Here is a 19,723-nt window from a genome sequence, read left to right as displayed (position 1 = left end):
CATTTAAAATTTATATAGCTACAGAGCAATGGCGGATCCTTGTAAGTTTTTTTATCCCAAAGCTTACGAGAACCTCTAAAATGTATTTTCAGCAAGTTCTTTCTTTGGCTAGTTTATGTGTCATTGGAGTTTTGACATGCCAATGGCCTTTTGTTCTAGATTACTGTTTCTAGTCTCCAAATATTAGGAAGTACTTTGACTTTCACAATTTATGTTTATAGAACTATGATAGCAAAAAGCAATTAGTTTGTTGAGTTATTACTACCAAAGCTATAATTGATCAACGTTGTGATTCTTTAGGTTTTTTCTTAATTGTATTACATTATATCTGAAGGAACAATTATGACAATAATAATAAATTGATATTGGAATTGAAGTCTACAGTTTTTACCCATGAGTTCACGGTTTCAAGACAAGGTATCTATCTCTCTGCTTGTAGAGTCAATTCTGTGTACATTGACTTTCCCAAGGTCATACATTAACAATAGCCTCTTGTTTAGATATTGTTCTTGCGCAGGAAAGAAGAATAAATGTCCCCAAAGATATCTTGAATCTTGACATGGATGTATCCTATTTTGTATATGTTGTAAATTCTGTTGTTCATTAGTGTTTCACATGGACATGCCTTGGTCTATTTTCTAGCGTTAGTGCCCTATTAGGCTCTTGAAAAAAAAAAATAATAAAGTGGCTTAAAAAGATCAGTTTGTTCTTTATCATTTAATCTATTACTGAAAAGGACATGATGTCTTGCAACTATATTTTGTTGTCTCATTCTGTTTCCTCGGATGCAGCTAGTTGTTGGTGGAAGTGACAGTATCTTGCAATCTTTTGCTGATAAAATGGAAGCTTTGCATAAAGCAATAGCTTCTCTGGTAGCCCTGCCCAAGACAAATGAGTCACAAGAGGAGCATGTTTTGGAGAACTTCCACTCCAGTAGGCTCATCAGGAAGCTCGTCCTTGATTGCCTTGGTTTCGCAGCCACTCTATGGAAAATGGCTTTGGATGGGAAGTGCGACGTCTGGGCTCAAGGCCACAGGTAAAAGGATGCTACTAGAGGAGGAATAAATAGAGTAATTACTCAAAAAAATGGTGTTTGTGTACAAATATCAGTGTTCACATTGGATTATTTGGATGTCTATTGCAGTTGAAAGGTGCTTCTCGTATTCCTAGAATCATCGGTTTCAGAGGTTAAAGACTTTGACGAAGCCTAAGCTTCAGCCTTTGATGGATCGTTGTGTTCTTAAAGCTCTGAGAATAGGTTGGTTAAAAAAGGAGGTTGAAGCCTTCGTGCAGGATGAAGGGTGTGAATGCTGATAACAAAAAAAGGTTCATCTATTAACCTTTCAACTGTTTTTGATGTTAATATTTCCTGATTCTTGTTGAACATAATTTTTCAGTTCATTCTGCTCATTCTATCTGTCCTCTTTTTGCCATGTAATTTTGATGATTATTCCCATTAACTCCTCGGTAGTGAAAATATTTTCTTGAAATTCATTGGAGAAACTTCTTTATGTATATAATGATTAGTCTTTCTTTTAATATTGATCTACACAATGCAGTCATGTATTTGTTTTTTTTTATAATTTTATTAAAAATTTTATAAAGAATAAATTTTATCCAAATGATCTTATGTCAATAAGTGAAAGAAGAAAAAGATATGATGTAACCTTACATTTTTTGTTTGCCTTGGATGACAACTTTCTGCAAACTTAATCCTGTCTAAGTTAATTTTAGTTTGTGGAAGGAGCCATTTTGTCTACGTCATTTCCCATGATTAATACCTGTTCTTATCAGGTATTAATCAGCAGCGCCTGTTGCCCAACCTGAGTAGGAGATTCTTCCTATGTAACTTTTATGAAAGCTTTTGTGGACTTTTCTGTTCATTATTCTTTATGCATAAAGAATGACTTGACAACATTTTAACCGTATTAAAAATTAGATGAATTTAAAAAAAACTTTCTTTTAGAATTTTTCATAAAACATCTCAATTTTAAAATATTACGAAAGAGAACTAGCACATCTCAATTTTAAAATATTGCGACCCCTCACACGAGAGCTAATAACATGAAGCTCTTATTATTGTCACTCTAACCCTAAACCCGAGCTTTGTCGGCTTACTCGTCGGCTCTTGTCATGTTTGCTCACGATCGTCCCATAAGGAAGGTGGACGCGTGAGGTATCATTATTTTTGCAAATACCACTAGCCCCGATCCAACTTGTCATCACCTTAGTGCACATAAGGACAAGATTGATGGAGGTCGATAGGGATTACGAGGGCGACGATGGCTTCACGCAATGAGTAAACACAACGGCAGTGCAAGGTAAAGGCAATGATGGGTGCAACGAGAACTCATGCAAAATTGATCATTTGTGAAAAAAATAGAGCCGTGTGAATTTTTTTTTTAATTAAAATGCTATATAAGGAATTCTCAAAGTTAAATTTTCATTTTCCTATGATTCACACTTAAAAATTTACGGAATGATATATTAAACTTTAAATATTTTGATAGATAAATATAATATATTTTAGATTTTAAAAAAGTAAATACAATGAGATTTCTTAGTATTAATCCATGATAAATGAATTACTTGTACCTACTTTCTACAACACTAATACGTAATTGTATATTATTTGAACATCGATTATAATACAAGCTTCTTATATGCAAAATACACGACATTATAGGATACAAATGTTTATTTCACAAATAGAAATTATTTTCTAATAATCTTACGGCATCACATCGATAGGTTTATCTAATAATCTTACATAAAATTAGAATTATTTGTTGGACATGATGATTACCACCATTTTCATCGATCATCTTTTTTCCAAAACAAATTAAACAAATTAATTCAATGTCCTAAGACAATCAGTGCTTATTTATAGCATCATCACTCAAAAGGAAAAAAAAAAAAAGGAGAGGGATCATACCAGTGATTCATGAAAAAAAAAAAAACTATATTATCCCAATCAATCACCACAGCATCTTCCCTTACGAAAGATATGGAAAATATAAAATTTGAAGAATGAGGTAAGTAAATAAAAAATACATCACTACTCAACATCACCATGACCCTTTTCTACTACCATTATGATCATCACCAGATCTTTTTTTTTTCTCTTATTTCAGAAAAGTATAGAAATAATATACATTTCTTTTCTCATCTGACAGAAAATCAAGTCAAGGACATTGTATGTATAAAGGGTTTAATGGGCACCAAATGAGAAATTTAAGGAATGCTTCTCCATTGTAAAAACCAAAAAAAAGGGAGGTTTTTTTCTATGAAATCACCGAAAACAAAAATTATGGAGAAACAAAATAAAATGAGATAGCTACAGATCTGATGACCCAAAGGTTGCATATGCTGTTGTTGGTGATGGAACATTATTGTCTAGGTAATTCTTCTTTCGTGAACAATGATGACAAGCGCCCAGGCTTCATGAAATCTTATTCTACATATCTTTTATCTGATGATATTTATCCTGAAAGCGTATCAGTGTTGTCATTCCTAGTTGAATTACCTAAGACACCAATAAAACGTCATAATCCAAAGTTATAGCTTCCAGCACTATTAGTGAGAAAACAATCTTTAATCTGCTAAAGCAGTAGAGGTTTTTCAATTTTTTTCATCTCCTATTTCCAGAAGATTTTAAAAGAGAAACTTTAGGAAGCAAGAAAACAACAAACAGGAGAAAACCTAAAGAATTTGAGACTCACGAGTCACTTGAACTCGGGGTTGATGATGGCAAGAACGAGGCTGGCTGTTGGAGGTTCTCGGAGATGGAGGAGGAGACATCAGCAGCCACCACCCACCACCGCCACCAGCAGCAGAGGAAAGGCAGAGGCAAAGAAGAGGAAGAAAAGTCTGATGAGCACCGTATCTTCCAGCTACAACCTATTTCGAGGTTACGGCCTATGCAATGCTTACTGACAGTAGAAGGTTTGAGGGAACCACTGTTTAGGATCCTCATCCAGAGACAACTATCATCAATATTCCATCAGAATTCAAATTGCTTCCTGGCATCAAGAATTGGCTGAGAGGAATAATATGTGTCATAAAATGGTATGAACACATCTGATAACAGTTGATTATTCCCACCATACATGTATTGCATTAAAAGCATGCATAATAACCCTAACAACAAAATTGAATACTGATCGCTCAACATGAAATATGCTGTGAGTTTAACTAATCACGACAATCAATCGAAAAGGGAATGCACAATGTTTCTAAGCACTCAAAATATGGTAATACCATTAGTGAAAAGTAGCATATCCAACTGGCAAACACGGAAAGGAACTTAGAATAAGTGAAACACAGCTTCTATTTTCTCTCTTCTTCTAGCATTGTCTCACAGCTTGAAAACGTAAAGAAATAATCCATTTGCTGATGCTTCCATTCTGCAACTAATGATTTACAATAGAAACCATCGTCATCCTTCTACTTTTTAGCTTTCTTGGGAACCCTGAATAAGTATTTATGAAAGCTTTCTGTCCATTTGTGTAAGAACCCAATGTTTTATTCCAAGTCAAAGCATATAGATGTCAGATACTACTGGATTCGAAATGTATTTGAAGAGAAGTAGTTGCAGCTTCAAAAAATTCATACAGATGACAACGGAGCAGACATGTTGACGAAGACCTTACCAAAAGAAAGATAGGAGATATGCCGACAGCTGGTCGGCATGGCTTCACATTGAGGAGTCATGGGACAGCCTCCCTTATGGGCTGAAGGGAGAGATTGTTGAGCTGATAGCCCACAAATTCAGCCCATAGTGGGCTAGGGCAGCCCACAGCCCACACCCCCTCTTAACCTAACCCTAATTAAGATTGGGGGGGGTGGTGGCTGTATTTTTTGGGCAGAAAAGGGTAGCAACGTGGTGATCTTCGCAGCAACAAAGAGGAGAAGAAGAAGGGTAGAAAAATAAGAGAAAGAAAGGGAAGAAGACAAGGACAACGCAGAGAGACTGTTCTCAATCATCTAGCAGTGTTCTCATCTCAAGTTAGATCAAATCTATAGTAGACTCTTGCTGTGATTACTTGGGGAGGTTTTAGATATTGTGGGCAGTGACGTGATCCTTATATCCTAGTTATTCTCTTGTGGTTATTGCTAAGGTTTTGGGCAAGAGATTGAGACTTGTATATTCATTATTCTCATAGTGGATTATCTCTAGTTTGCCCCGTAGTTTTTACCCTTTACATTGAAGGGGTTTTCCACGTATATCTTGGTGTTCTGTTTGATTGTGGTTCCATTTTATTCCGTTGCGTGTTATGGCCTGCTAGTATTTGTTCATATACAAAGGTTATTCCTGTTTATATCCCCATCAACAAAAGGATATAAATTACCGAGCTCTCAATGGCATTACCTGTTAGAACCCTTGTAGATTCTAAACTTGGGGTTGATCTCTTTAGGGGATCAGCCTCCTTGGAACTCTATAGGGGTTCCTCCCTCCAAGTTGCTGCTCGAAGGCTGCAGAAAAGATTCATCTATTGCTTATCAAAAGAGAAGGAATACATGGCTATTTATAGGGCTTCTAAATCCTTACTTCTAATAGGACTCCTACTTAAGACTCTTACTTCTAACCAACTCCTAATAGGAATCCTAGTCAAGACTCCTATTCCCTTACAACTCCTAATTCTTCTCTAAGAAAACACCTCCTACATGAATGCCCCTCTCAATTAGGACTCTCCTAGCTAGAGTCCTAATAGAATGTCCCTCTCAATTAGGACTCTCCTAGCTAGAGTCCTAACAGTTTTACATGAATGTCCCTCTCAATTAGGACTCTCCAAGCTAGAGTCCTAACAGACCCGCCCTCTTCAAATCAGCCTTGTCCTCGAGGCTGATGATTCGTGAATTCTAGGAATTTGATCTTCAAGTCGTCATAGTTCTCCCAAGTGGCATCTTCCATTGGTAGGTTCGCCCACTGTATTAGCACTTCATTAGTGGGTCGTCGTCATCGAGTCACGATCCGTCGATCAATAATGGCACTTGGCTGGGTCTGGAGTTCTCTTTGGGTAGTCATATTTGGTGGGTGGCTTTGGGCTGTCTCCAAGCATCTATTTAAAACTTCCGTTTGGCTGTTGGTTTGTGGGTGATATGTCGTACTCCTTTTCAATTTAGTACCCTGCATATGGAATAACTTTTTCCAAAATTTGCTCTTGAAGATGCAATTAGAATTTGTCACAAGCACAATGCGTCCCTTATAGCATAATTCTTTTGAGTCCTGATTGTAATGAGCCATGGAGCTTAGTGCTTCCTCTAATTTTTTTTTGTATCTTACTAGTCTCTGAATCTTCCTGCTATTCCATCTTAATATCCTCAAGGAAGTTGCTGGTTGGAAGTAAAATGACCAAAAATTCAGCTTGCTCAAGTAGCTGCGAAAGCGCATCTGCAACAACATTCTCTTTCCACCTTTTGTAAGTTATTTTATAATCAAATCCAAGAAGTTTTGTTACCCATTTTTGTTGCTCGGGGGAAGATATCTTCTGCTCCAAGAGATATTTAGGCTTTTATGGTCGGTCTTGATTTGAAAGTATCGCCTGATCAAGTACGATCTCCACCTCGTTGCTGCGTGCATAATGGCGAGCATCTCCTTATCATATGTTAACATGTTTTGATAGGGGGGAGACAATGTCTTGCTAATGTATATGAGTGGTCGACCATCTTGCATGAGAACGTCTCCCATTCTGTCTCCAGATGCATCGGCCTTAATGATGAAGGGTCGGTAGAAATATGGTAGCGCTAGCACCGGTGTCGTCGTTATGGCTGCCTTAAGTTTGTCGAAGGCAGTGGAGCCTCTGTCCGACCATTGGAAGACATCTTTTTCCAGTAAGGAAGTAAGTGGTGCATTGATCTTTCCATAGTTTTTCACGAACTTACGATAGTAGCTTATTAAACCCAAAAAGCCATGTAGCAATTTTATGTTCCTCGGGGTAGGCCAATTTTGCATTACTTCAATTTTGAAGGGGTCCACCGTCACACCTTCCTTTGATATGATATGCCCAAGATATTTCACCTTTTGTTGAAGAAAGTAAAAATTCGTAGTGGCCGTTGTGTGTTCGAAAGGTGGTTTTCGGTATGACTTCTTCATACACTCGTATTTGATAATACCCGGATCGAAGGTCCAGCTTTGTGAAGATTTGTGCTACCTTTCATCTAGCAAATCATCTACTACTGGAATAGGATATTTATCCTTGATGGTTATGCCATTGAGAGCTCGGTAATCAACACATAATCGCCATGTTCCATCCTTCTTTCGTATGAGGAGCACCGGTGAAGAGTAGGGGCTGCAACATGGCCGAATAACTCCTGTTTCGAGCATCTCTTTTATAATCCTTTCTATTTCATCCTTCTGGAGATGTGGATACTGATATGGCTGAGCATTTGCTGGAGATTTGCCTGGAAGAATCGTTATACAATGATCATGCCGACGGGTAAGAGGTAGGTTGCGCGGTTCGTCAAATATATCTGAAAATTCAGCAAGCAAAGGAAGTAGATTTGGATCTTCAAATTCTGATGGCTCTCCCTTAGTTTGCTGCTCAAGTTGTACCAAAAAGCCGCTGCATGCTTTATGCAAAACCTTCTCCATTTGATGTGTGCAAATCGTTGTTACGTCGCTCCCACGTTTCCCGTTCAGTATCATCTGTTTCTTTTTACTATAAAATTTCATAATTAGTTGCATAAAATTCCAAGAAATATCACCTAATGTCGTCAACCATTTAATTCTGAGCATGGCCTCATGATCATCAAGAGGGAGAAGGAAGAAATATGCAATTATCTCTTGGTAAGGCCTCATGATCAGCAATAGTTTCACTTGCGGGCGCCTACGATCATACTTCAAAATCCATCCGTCGGTGGCCTTAACATCAAACCTGCAGCGATTCTTGATAGGTAATGGTATCCGAACAGCAAGCTTACTATTTAGAAAGTTTAGTAGTACTGCCCGTGTCGATGAGAACAGTGATCGGTTGTTGTTTGAGAAGGCCTCCAACTTTTATCGTTTGCGGGTTTGAGTAGCCGGCTAGTGCGTGTACTGTAACGTCAGTCGATTGTGGCTCTTCTTCCGCATCTTCTTTATGTTCAAGGTTTGCTTCTGAATGTTCAATAACCTCTTCTTCTATTAGTTCAATCATAAGAAGTCTCCCTTTCATCATTTGCGGGTTTGAGTAGCCAGCTAGTGTGTGTACTATAACGTCGGTCGGTTGTGTCTCTTCTCTTGTCGACCTCTTTGGTGAAGGGACTCGATCGACAATAGGAGGGGTTGAGGGCTTTAATTTTGCTGGTTGAGGAGTGACCCTAGTCCTGCGAGCTTCATGGTTCAATTGCTCCTCTTTATGTCGTGCGAAAGAGATGGCTGCCATAAGCGTGTACGGTTGTCGTGCTTTAACTTCTCCTCGGATCTCCGGCTTCAAGCCCTCAATGAAGGTCCTCAAAAGCTGTTTTTGAGACCAATCATGAGTTTGATTAGATAACCTTTCAAACCTGGTTTGGTACTCCTGAATGGTGGAGGTTTGTCGGATCTTTGCTAGTTGTCCGTCAATATTCTCGTAATCGGTTGGTCTGAAGCGGATCAGCAGTCCTTCTTTGAATTGTCACCATGAAAAGACTCCAAAAGTATGTTCAAACTAGTCAAACCACTGTTTAGCATCCCCTTCAAGATGTATAGCTGCAATTTTCACCATAGATGCATCCGTGGTTTTGTGGTACCGAAAATATCGCTCCGCGCACGAGATCCAACCAATCGGGTCTCCTTTTTCCCATCTAGGGAAGTCCACTCTCGTGCATGGATAGTTGGGGTTGGTCATAGAACTTTCCCTCTCTTGGAAGTCATATCTTCGGGCTTGGTGTGATTGGGCAAAGCTCTCTCCGTGATATGATTTTTTTGGGCTTAGTGGTCGGCCCAATCTGAGTTCAGTAAAGAGCGTCCGAATCTTATCCTCCATTCGCGCCTCCAAGGCTTCGAATTTAGCATTGATTGCATCCTTAGATACCATAGTATATGCCTCCAAATCTATGATGTTAAGATCTCTCCTTTGTTGTCAGGTTAAAGGCATGTATAGGTTAAGAGAAGTGATGGTCGAAAGGGTTGGTGGATCGGTGGATGTAGGCTACGATTTAGGCTTGTTTTGTGGCTGTTTTGGGTGCAGTTTGAGGGTGTGGTTTGATGGAGTTTTATGGCTATGGATGAAAGTTTTGGATCTATGATAGATGGCAGTAATGGCTTGATAGAAATCAGTGGAAGTTGCAGCAAGTATGTGCTATCTTGTAAGAGTAGAATTATCGTCGAAGAAACAATGGTTTCTCGATATAATTTCCACCAAAAATTTGAGAGAATTGAGGAGGGAATTGATACAAAAATCACAGTTTATATGACAGTAAGGATGTCTAATTTAATCAAGAAAATTTCGGCAGTATAACAGTAAGGAAATTGGTGCAAGTTGCGATTGCAAAGTTCTCGTCGAAAAATTTCAGCAGGTTACAACGAAAATTTGCAGCAACATAAAATTGTTTTTAGAGATGAATTTCTTAATAGATCAATCTTAGATGGAAGCCAAGACAATCTATGAATTGTATAAGAAATTTCATTCAAAAAAGATTGCAAATAGATTGGTTAAGGCAACAATATGCGGCTAAAATTTTCTGCAGCACAGATTTTGAAGTATAACAGATTGGACGTAAAAGATCAGTAGTTTATATTGAGAATTTTTTGATGAAACTAAAGGAAAATCCACTGTTGGGAAGTGTCAAAGCTATCATAAAAATTTCGTAGAGATTTGGACAGAAACAACATAGTATCAAGATCAAATAAGCAGTGCTATGCGGCTGAAATTTTACAGTGTAGATTTTCAAGTATAGCAGATTAGACATAAAATATCAATAGTTTCTATTGAGAATTTTTCGACAAAACCAAAGAGAAATCTTCTGTTAGGAAGTGTCAAAGATGTCATAAAAATTTCGTAGAGATTTGGACAGAAAAAACACAGTAGCAAGATCAAACAGACGGTGCTATACGGTTGGAATTCTGCAATGTATTTTTCGTCGTAGAGATGAAAACTTTATGACGAAAAGATTATGCAGCAATATAGGAATAATTTTTTTGCGATTTTCAAATAAGGATAACTAAATTGCATCAGCAGTAAGGTAGAAAACCAGAACCTGTTGCAATTCACGGGGAGATCAAAGGATGATCCGTGGTGGTGGAGATGACGGCGGAATTTGGCAATGATCTTTTAAGCAATTGTGGGAATTACTTTGGGAGGTTGTGGAGGGTTGATGGATGGCTGTGGAAGGGCAGCGAGACGCCAAGAACGCTGCTCTGATACCAGGTGTTAGAACCCTTGCAGATTCTAAACTTGGGGTTGATCTCTTTAGGGGATCGGCCTCCTTGGAACTCTATAGGGGTTCCTCCCTCCAAGTTGCTGCTCGAAAGCTGCAGAAAAGATTCATCTATTACTTATCAAAAGAGAAGGAATATATGGCTATTTATAGGGCTTCTAAATCCTTACTTCTAATAGGACTCCTACTTAAGACTCTTACTTCTAACCAACTCCTAATAGGAATCCTAGTCAAGACTCCTATTCCCTTACAACTCCTAATTCTTCTCTAAGAAAACACCTCCTACATGAATGCCCCTCTCAATTAGGACTCTCCTAGCTAGAGTCCTAACAGAATGTCCCTCTCAATTAGGACTCTCCTAGCTAGAGTCCTAACAGTTTTACATGAATGTCCCTCTCAATTAGGACTCTCCAAGCTAGAGTCCTAACATTACCATCAAGGATAAATACCCTATTCCAATAGTAGATGAATTGCTAGATGAAAGGGAGCACAAATCTTCATAAAGCTGGACATTCGATCTGGGTATCATCAGATACGAGTGTGCGAAGAAGACATACCGAAAACCGCCTTTTGAACACACAACGGCCACTACAAATTTTTGCTTTCTTCAATAAAAGGTGAAATATCTTAGGCATATCATATCAGAAGAAGGTGTGACGATGGATCCCTCCAAAATAGAAGCAATAGATGAATCTTTTCTGCAGCCTTTGAGCAGTAAGTTGGAGGGAGGAACCCCTATAGAGTTCCAAGGAGGCCGATCCCCTAAAGAGATCAACCCCAAGTTTAGAATCTACAAGGGTTCTAACACCTGGTATCAGAGCAGTGTTCTTTGTATCTCGCTGCCCTTCTATAGCCATCCATCAACCCTCTGGAACCGCCCAAAGCAATTCCCATAATTGCTTAAAAGATCGTCGCCAAATTTCGCCGTCATCTCCACCACCGCGGATCATCCTTTGATCTTCCCATGAATTGCAACAGGTTCTGGTTTCCTACCTTACTACTGCAATTTAGTTATCCCTATTCTAAAATCCAAAAAAAAATTGTTCCTATATTGCTGCATAAAACTTTCGTCACAAACTTTTCATCTCTACGACGAAAGATATATTGCAGAATTCTAGCCGCATAGCACAATCTGTTTGATCTTGTTACTGCATTTTTCCTATCTAAATTTCTACGAAATTTTTATGACATCTTTGACACTTCATAACAGCAGATTTCCCTTTAGTTTTGTTAAAAAATTCTCAATATAATCTATTGATCTTTTACATCTAATCTGCTATACTTGAAAATCTGCACCGTAAAATTTCAGCCGCATAGCATTGTTTGTTTGATCTTAATACTACATTTTTTCTGTCCAAATCTCTATGAAATTTTTATGATAGCTTTGATACATCCTAACAGTGGATTTCCCTTTGGTTTTGTCGAAAAATTCTCAATATAAACCACTGATCTTTTACGTCCAATCTGCTACACTTGAAAATCTATGCTGCAGAAAATTTCAGCCGCAAATTATTGTCTTAACCCATCTATTTGCAATCTTTTTTGAATGAAATTTCTTATACACTTCATAGATCATCTTGGCTTCCATCTAAGAATGATCTATTGAGGAATTGAACTCTAAAAATGATTTTGGGTTGCTACAAATTTTCGTCGTAAACCGCTGAAATTTTTCGACGAGAATCCTGCTATCGCAACTTGCATCAATTTTCTTGCTGTTACTGCCAAAATTTTCCTGATTAAATTAGACATCCTTGCTGTCATATAAACTGAGATACTGCTGTCAATTCCCTCCTCAAATCTCTCAAGTTTTTGGTAGAAATTTTGTCGAGAAACCGCTGTTTCTTCGACAACAATTATGCTCTTACAAGACAATACAATTCTGCAGCAAACTTCCACTAATTTCTATCAAACATTTGCTGCCATTTACCATAGATCTAAAACTTTCATCCACAGCCTTAAAACTCCACCAAACCACACCCTCAAACTGCACCCAAAACAGCAACAAAACAAGCCTAAATCGCAGCCTACATCTACCAATCCACCAACTCTTTCGACCATCACTTCTCTCAACCTATACATGCCTTTAACCCAACAATAAAAGAAAGATCTTAACATCACAGATTTGGAGGTATATACTATGGCATCTGAGGAGGCAATCAATACTAAATTCGTAGCCTTCGAGACACGAATGGAGGATAAGATTCGGACGCTCTTTACCGAACTCAGATTGGGCCGACCACTAAGCCCGAAGAAATCACATCAAGGAGAGAGCTTTGCCCAATCGCACCAATCCCAAAGAGATGACTTCCAAGGGAGAGGAGGCACTATTACTGATCTCAACTATCCACGCATGAGGGTGGACTTCCCTAGATGGGAAGAAGGAGACCCGATTGGTTGGATCTCGTGCGCGGAGCGATATTTTCAGTACCACAAAACCGCAGACGCATCTATGGTAAAAATTACGGCTATACATCTTGAAGGGGATGTCATACAATGGTTTGAATGGTTTAAACACACTCATGGAATCCTCTCATGGCGACAATTCAAAGAAGGACTGCTGATCCACTTCGGACCAACCGATTATGAGAACATTGACGGACAACTAGCAAAGATCCGACAAACCTCCACCATTCAGGAGTACCAAACCAGGTTTGAAAGATTATCTAATCAAACTCATGATTGGTCTCAAAAATAACTATTGGGGACCTTCATTGAGGGCTTGAAGTCAAAGATCCAAGGAGAAGTTAAAGCGCGACAACCTTACACGCTTATGGCAGCCATCTCTTTCGCACGACATCAAGAGGAGCAATTGAACCATGAAGCTCGGAGGACTAGGGTCGCTCCTCGACCAACAATACTGAAGCCCTCAGCCCCTCCTACTGTCGACCGAGTCCCTGCACTAAAGAGGTTGATAAGAGAAGAGCTTCGGGAGCAATATGCAAAGGGGTTATGTTGGCATTACGACGAGCCGTGGAGCCGTGATGATTGAACAAATAGAAGAAGAGGTCATTGAACATCCAGAAGAGAGCCTTGAACATAGAGAAGAGGATGCAAAAGAAGAGCCACAAATGATCGAAGTTACGGTACATGCACTAGCCGACTACTCAAACCCGCAAATGATGAAAGTTGGAGGCCTTGTCAAACAACAATCGATCACTGTTCTCATCGACACGGGCAGCACTAATAACTTCCTAAACAGTAAGGTTGCTGTCCATATGGCCTTACCTATTGAAAATTACAGCAGATTTGACGTTAAGGTCATCGACGGATGGATTTTGAAGTATGATCGTAGGCGCCCGCGAGTGAAACTATTGCTGCAGGACCAAGAGATAATTACATATTTGTTCCTCCTCCCTCTTCATGATCATGAGGCCATGCTTAGAATTAAATGGTTGATGACATTATGTGATGTTTCTTGGAATTTTATGCAACTAATTATGAAATTTTACAGTAAAGAAAAACAGGTGATACTGCACGGGAAATGTGGGGGCGATGTAACGATGATTTGCACATAATAAATGGAGAAGGTTTTGCATAAAGCATGCAGCGGATTCTTAGTACAACTTGAGCAGCAAACAAAGGGAGAGCTAATAGAATTTAACGATTCAAACCTACTTCCTTTGCTTGCTGAATTTTCAGATATATTTGTGAAATCGTACAACCTACCTCTTACCCATCGGCATGATCATTGTTTAATGATTCTTCCAAGAAAATCTCCAGCAAATACTCAGTCATATCAGTATCCATATCTCCAGAAGGATGAAATAGAAATGATTATAAAAGAGATGCTCGAAACAGGAGATATTTGGCCTAGTTGCAGCCCCTACTCTTCACTGGTGCTACTTGTACACAAGAAGGACGGAACATGGCGAATATGCGTTGATTACCGAGCTCTCAATGGCATTATCATTAAGGATAAATACCCTATTCCAATAGTAGATGAATTGCTAGATGAAAGGGAGCACAAATCTTCACAAAGCTGGACCTTCAATCCGGGTATCATCAGATACGAGTGTGCGAAGAAGATATACCGAAAACTGCCTTTCGAACACACAACGACCACTACGAATTTTTGCTTTCTTCAATAAAATGTGGAATATTTTGGGCATATCATATCAGAAGAAGGTGTGACGATGGACCCCTCTAAAATAGAAGCAATAGATGAATCTTTTATGCAGCCTTTGAGCAGCAACTTGGAGGGAGGAACCCCTATAGAGTTCCAAGGAGGCCGATCCCCTAAAGAGATCAACCCCAAGTTTAGAATCTGTAAGGGTTCTAACACCGGATAGCTGTGGAAGGGCAACGAGATACCAAGAACGTTGCTCTGATACTAGGTGTTAGAACCCTTATAGATTCTAAACTTGGGGTTGATCTCTTTAAGGGATCGGCCTCCTTGGAACTCTATAGGGGTTCCTCCCTCCAAGTTGCTACTCAAAGACTTCAGAAAAGATTCATCTATTGCTTCTATTTTGGAGGGGTCCATCGTCACACCTTTTTCTGATATGATATGCCCAAGATATTCCACCTTTTGTTGAAGAAAGCAAAAATTTGTAGTGGCTGTTGTGTGTTCGAAAGGCGATTTTCGGTATGTCTTCTTCGCACACTCGTATCTAATGATACCCGGATCGAAGGTCCAGCTTTGTGAAGATTTATGCTCCCTTTCATCTAGCAATTTATCTACTATTGGAATAGGGTATTTATCCTTGATGGTAATGCCATTGAGAGCTCGGTAATCAACGCATATTCGCCATGTTCCGCCCTTCTTGTGTACAAGTAGCACTAGTGAAGAGTAAGGGCTGCAACTAGGCCGAATAACTCCTGTTTCGAGCATCTCTTTTATAATCATTTCTATTTCATCCTTCTGGAGATGTGGATACTGATATGGCTGAGTATTTGCTGGAGATTTGCTTGGAAGAATCATTAAACAATGATCATGCCGATGGGTAAGAGGTAGGTTGTACGGTTCCACAAATATATCTGAAAATTCAGCAAGCAAAGGAAGTAGGTTTAAATCGTTAAATTATATTAGCTCTCCCTTTGTTAAATTTTCCTGTTTACACAATGCTCTGATACCAGTTGATGGGGATATAAAGAGGAATAACCTTTGTATATGAACAAATACTAGAAAACCATATTACGCAGCGGAATTAAATGGAAGCACAATCAAATAGAACACCAAGATATACGTGGAAAACCACTTCAATGTGAAGGGTAAAAACCACGGGGCAAACTAGAGATAATCCACTATGAGAATAATGAATATACAAATCTCAATCTCTTGCCCAAAATCCTAGCAACAACCACAAGAGAATAACTGGAATACAAAGATCACGTCATTGTCCACAATATCTAAAACCTCCCCAAGTAATCATAGCAAGAGTCTACTGTAGATTTGATCTAACCTGAGATGAGAACACTGCTAGATGATTGAGAACAGTCTCTCTGCGTTGTCCATGTCTTCTTCCCTTTCTTTCTCTTCTTTTCTGCCTTTTTCTTCTCCTCTTTGCTGCTGCGAAGATCACCATGTTGCTGCCCTTTTTTGCCCAAAAACGCAGCCACCGTCTTCTCAAAACGCAGCCACCACACCCCCCCTTATATTAATATAGGGTTAGGTCAAGAGGGGGTGTGGGTTGTGGGCTACCCTAGCCCATTATGGGCTGAATTTGTGGGCTTCCAGCCCAACAACCTCCCCCTTCAACCCATAAGGTAGGTTGTCTCATGACTCCTCAATGTGAAGCCATGCCGACCAGCTGTCGGCATATCTCCTGTCTATCTTTTGGTAAAGTCTTCGTCAATATGTCTGCTCCGTTGTCATCTGTATGAATTTTCTGAAGTTGCAACTACTTCTCTTCAAATACATTTCAAATTCAGTGGTATCTGACATCTATATGCTTTGACTTAGAATGAAACATTGGGTTCTTACACAAATGGATGGCACTCTGGCTATCATAATGCACCACATAATTTTTCTGTTTCAGCCCCAATTCTTGTAAGAATTCTTTCATCCATAACATTTCTTTGCATACCTCTGTAGCAGCAATATATTCTACTTCTGTGATGGAGAGAGCAATATACCTTTGTAACCTGGATTGCCAGGACACAGCTCCCCCTTCAAAAGTAAGTACATAACCTGAAGTAGACTTCCTCGTATCTATATTTCTTGCCATATCTACATCTGTGTAACCTGTCAACACAGGTGGTCCACCTCCAAAGCTTAAACAAACCTTAGAGCTCCCTCTGAGATATCTAAAAATCCACTTCACTTCTGCCCAGTGCTCTTTGCCTGGATTTGCAAGAAATCTACTAGTAACACCCACTGCATATGCGATGTCCGGCCTCGTACATACCATTGCATACATTAAACTTCCAACTGCTGAAGCATAAGGAACCTTTTGCATTTTCTCCTTCTCCTCATCACTTGACGGACTTTGTTCTGAACACAACTTGAAGTGACCTACAAGAGGAGAACCAACTGGCTTAGCATTATTCATACTGAGCCTTTCTAATACCTTCTTGATGTATTTCTCCTGTGACAACCAAATCTTCTTGTTTTTCCTGTCACGGGAAATCTGCATGCCTAGTATTTGCTTTGCTGGCCCCATGTCCTTCATTGCAAAAGACTCACTCAGTTCCTTCTTCAACCTGTCAATTTTAGACATATCTTTCCCAATAATAAGCATGTCATCAACATAAAGTAAGAGAATAATAAAATCCTCACCAAACCATTTGATGTACACACAATGATCTGAAGCCGTTCTTTTGTATCCATTTTCTATCATAAATGAATCAAACTTTCTGTACCACTGTCTTGGAGCTTGCTTTAGCCCATCAAGCTCTTCTTCAAATTGCAGACAAAATTATCTTTACCTTTGACTTTGAAGCCTTCTGGTTGCTCCATATGAATTTCCTACTCCAAATCACCATGAAGGAAAGCTGTCTTCATATCTAACTACTCAACCTCCAAGTCCTGGCTAGCAGCAATACCAAGAGCAACACGGATAGAAGACATTTTAACAACAGGAGAGAAAATCTCTTCAAAGTCAATACCTTTCTTTTGACCAAAGCCTTTCACAACCAATCTAGCTTTGTACTTTGGTTGAGAACAATATTCTTGAGTCTTCAACCTAAAAACCCACTTGTTCTTCAAGGCCTTCATTCCATTTAGTAGAAGCACCAAATCATAAGTGTGGTTCTTCTGAAGAGCATCCATCTCTTCCTGCATAGCAACTAACCACTTCTTTTTCTACTCACTTTCAACTGCTTCCTGGTAACTCTCTGGTTCACCTGCATCAGTAAGCATCACATACTCATCTATAGAGTATCTTCTGGAAGGTTGACGTTGTCTAGAAGATCTTCTCAGGTTCTGTTGGAACTTGCTCTCCTACTTCTTCTTGCTCAACATGTCCTATAGGTAAATCAACATCAAGCTCTACACTATCTTCCTGCACATCTCCCCCATCACCCTGATATACTGGAGGAGTAACTGGGTCACAATCTGCTAATCCTTCTACAGAAGTCTTGGCTGGTGCCTTCTTCTTAAAATCCTCAAAGATTTGATCCTCAAAGAAGACCACATCTCTGCTCCTGAACACCTTCTGCTTTTCTGGATCCCAAAGCCTGTAACCAAACTGATCATGTGAGTAACCAAGAAAAATATATTCTTTAGTCTTACCATCTAGCTTGGACCTCTCATTGTCTGGAATATGTGCAAATACGTGACAACCAAATACTCTCAAATGCTTGTAGGAAACATCTTTCCCTGACCATACATGCTCTGCAACATCACCATCTAGGGCTGTACATGGTGATAAGTTGATCACATCAACTGCAGTCCTTAAAGCCTCATCCTAAAACCTTTTGGGTAGCTTGGCCTATGAAAGCATACATCCGATCTTTTTCATGATGGTGCGGTTCATCCTCTCTGCAATTGCATTATGCTGAGGTGTACCAGGAACTGTCATCTCATGTTGGATTCCATGTGACCTGCAATAGTCATTAAACAATCCTGTATACTCACCACCATTATCTGATCTTATGCATTTCAATTTCCTTTCTGTCTCCCTTTCAACCCTGGCATGAAACTCTTTGAAGACATTAATAACCTGATCTTTGGTCTTCAAAGCATAAGCCCAAACTTTCCTGAAAAAATCATCTATAAAAGTGACAAAATAAAGTGCACCACTTATACCAAGAACATCAACAGATCCACCAAGAGTTTTTGTCCTCAAAGGATCACATACATCTGTATAAACACGGTCTAAGGCATACATTTTTCTAGACAAAGCAGCACTAGCAAATGAAACTCTATGTTGTTTACCAGCCAAACAATCAATACAAGGGTTCAGATGTATACCTCTAAGGTCTGGTAATACCTCTCTCTTGGAAAGAGCTTGCAGCCTCTTCTCGCTCATGTGTCCCAATCGCCTATGCCACAACTCCATACTGAAGTATTTCTCTGTAGCATTTAACTGCTCACCATAAGCTTTAGCCTGCAACCTGTACAAAGTATGACATTTCTTTCCACTAGCTATAATAAGAGAACCCTTACTGAGCTTCCATTGCCCTATGTGAAATCTGCTATCATAGTCTTCATCATCCAGTCTTCCAACTGAAATTAAATTCAACCTCGAGTCAATCACACGCCTCACATCCTTAAGCACCAACTTGCAGCCAAGGTTGGTCTTTAAATGGATATCACCCATGCCAATGATGTCTGCTGTGCCATAGTTGCCCATCTTGACAACACCAACGTTTCCAGACCTGTATGTAGCAAAAAACTCTCTCCGTGGTGTAGCATGATAAGAAGCACCTGTGTCAATCACCCACTCAAGATCCTGACACACACAAGAAAAAATATCATCAGAAGGAGACAAAATCAAATAATCACCACCCTGCACTATAGCTGTAGTATTATCCTTTGACTCTGTAGACTCCACTTCTTTTTCCTTTTTCTTGTTCTTCTTAGGTTGCTTACATTGGTTCTTGTAATGTCCTTTCTCACCATAGTTATAGCAAACAATATCTTTTCTTGATCTTGACTTGCTCCTACCCATACGTGAACTGCTTCTAGACTTTGACCTTCCTCTGTTATCTGAGATAAGTGTCTGTGAATCATTCTGAGATGTTGCTGAACTCTTTCTTCTCAACTCCTCATTCAACAAATTGCTTGTTACTTGACTCATAGTGACAATACCATTTGGTGCAAAATTACTGAGGGAAACCACCAGTGTCTCCCAACTTTCTAGTAATGAACTGAGAAGTAACAATGCCTGCAACTCATCATCAAGAGACATTTTCATAGAGGATAACCGGTTAGTAATACTCTGCATTTCATTCAAATGCTCAGCAATAGAAGCACCCTCTCTATATTTTAGGTTCACAA

At 39.3% G+C, this 19,723-nt stretch overlaps 1 pseudogene; it reads left to right on the top strand.

Annotated features, from left to right (window-relative positions):
• The window catches only part of LOC135615189 (pumilio homolog 24-like), a 68,305-nt pseudogene that overhangs the window by 4,707 nt on the left and 43,875 nt on the right, over positions 1-19,723 (top strand).

Source organism: Musa acuminata, chromosome BXJ2-6 (assembly GCF_036884655.1).
Source record: "Musa acuminata AAA Group cultivar baxijiao chromosome BXJ2-6, Cavendish_Baxijiao_AAA, whole genome shotgun sequence".
Classification (NCBI taxonomy): domain Eukaryota; kingdom Viridiplantae; phylum Streptophyta; class Magnoliopsida; order Zingiberales; family Musaceae; genus Musa; species Musa acuminata.
Note: the sequence above shows the minus strand (reverse complement) of the source record. Positions and strands in the feature narration are given on the sequence as shown.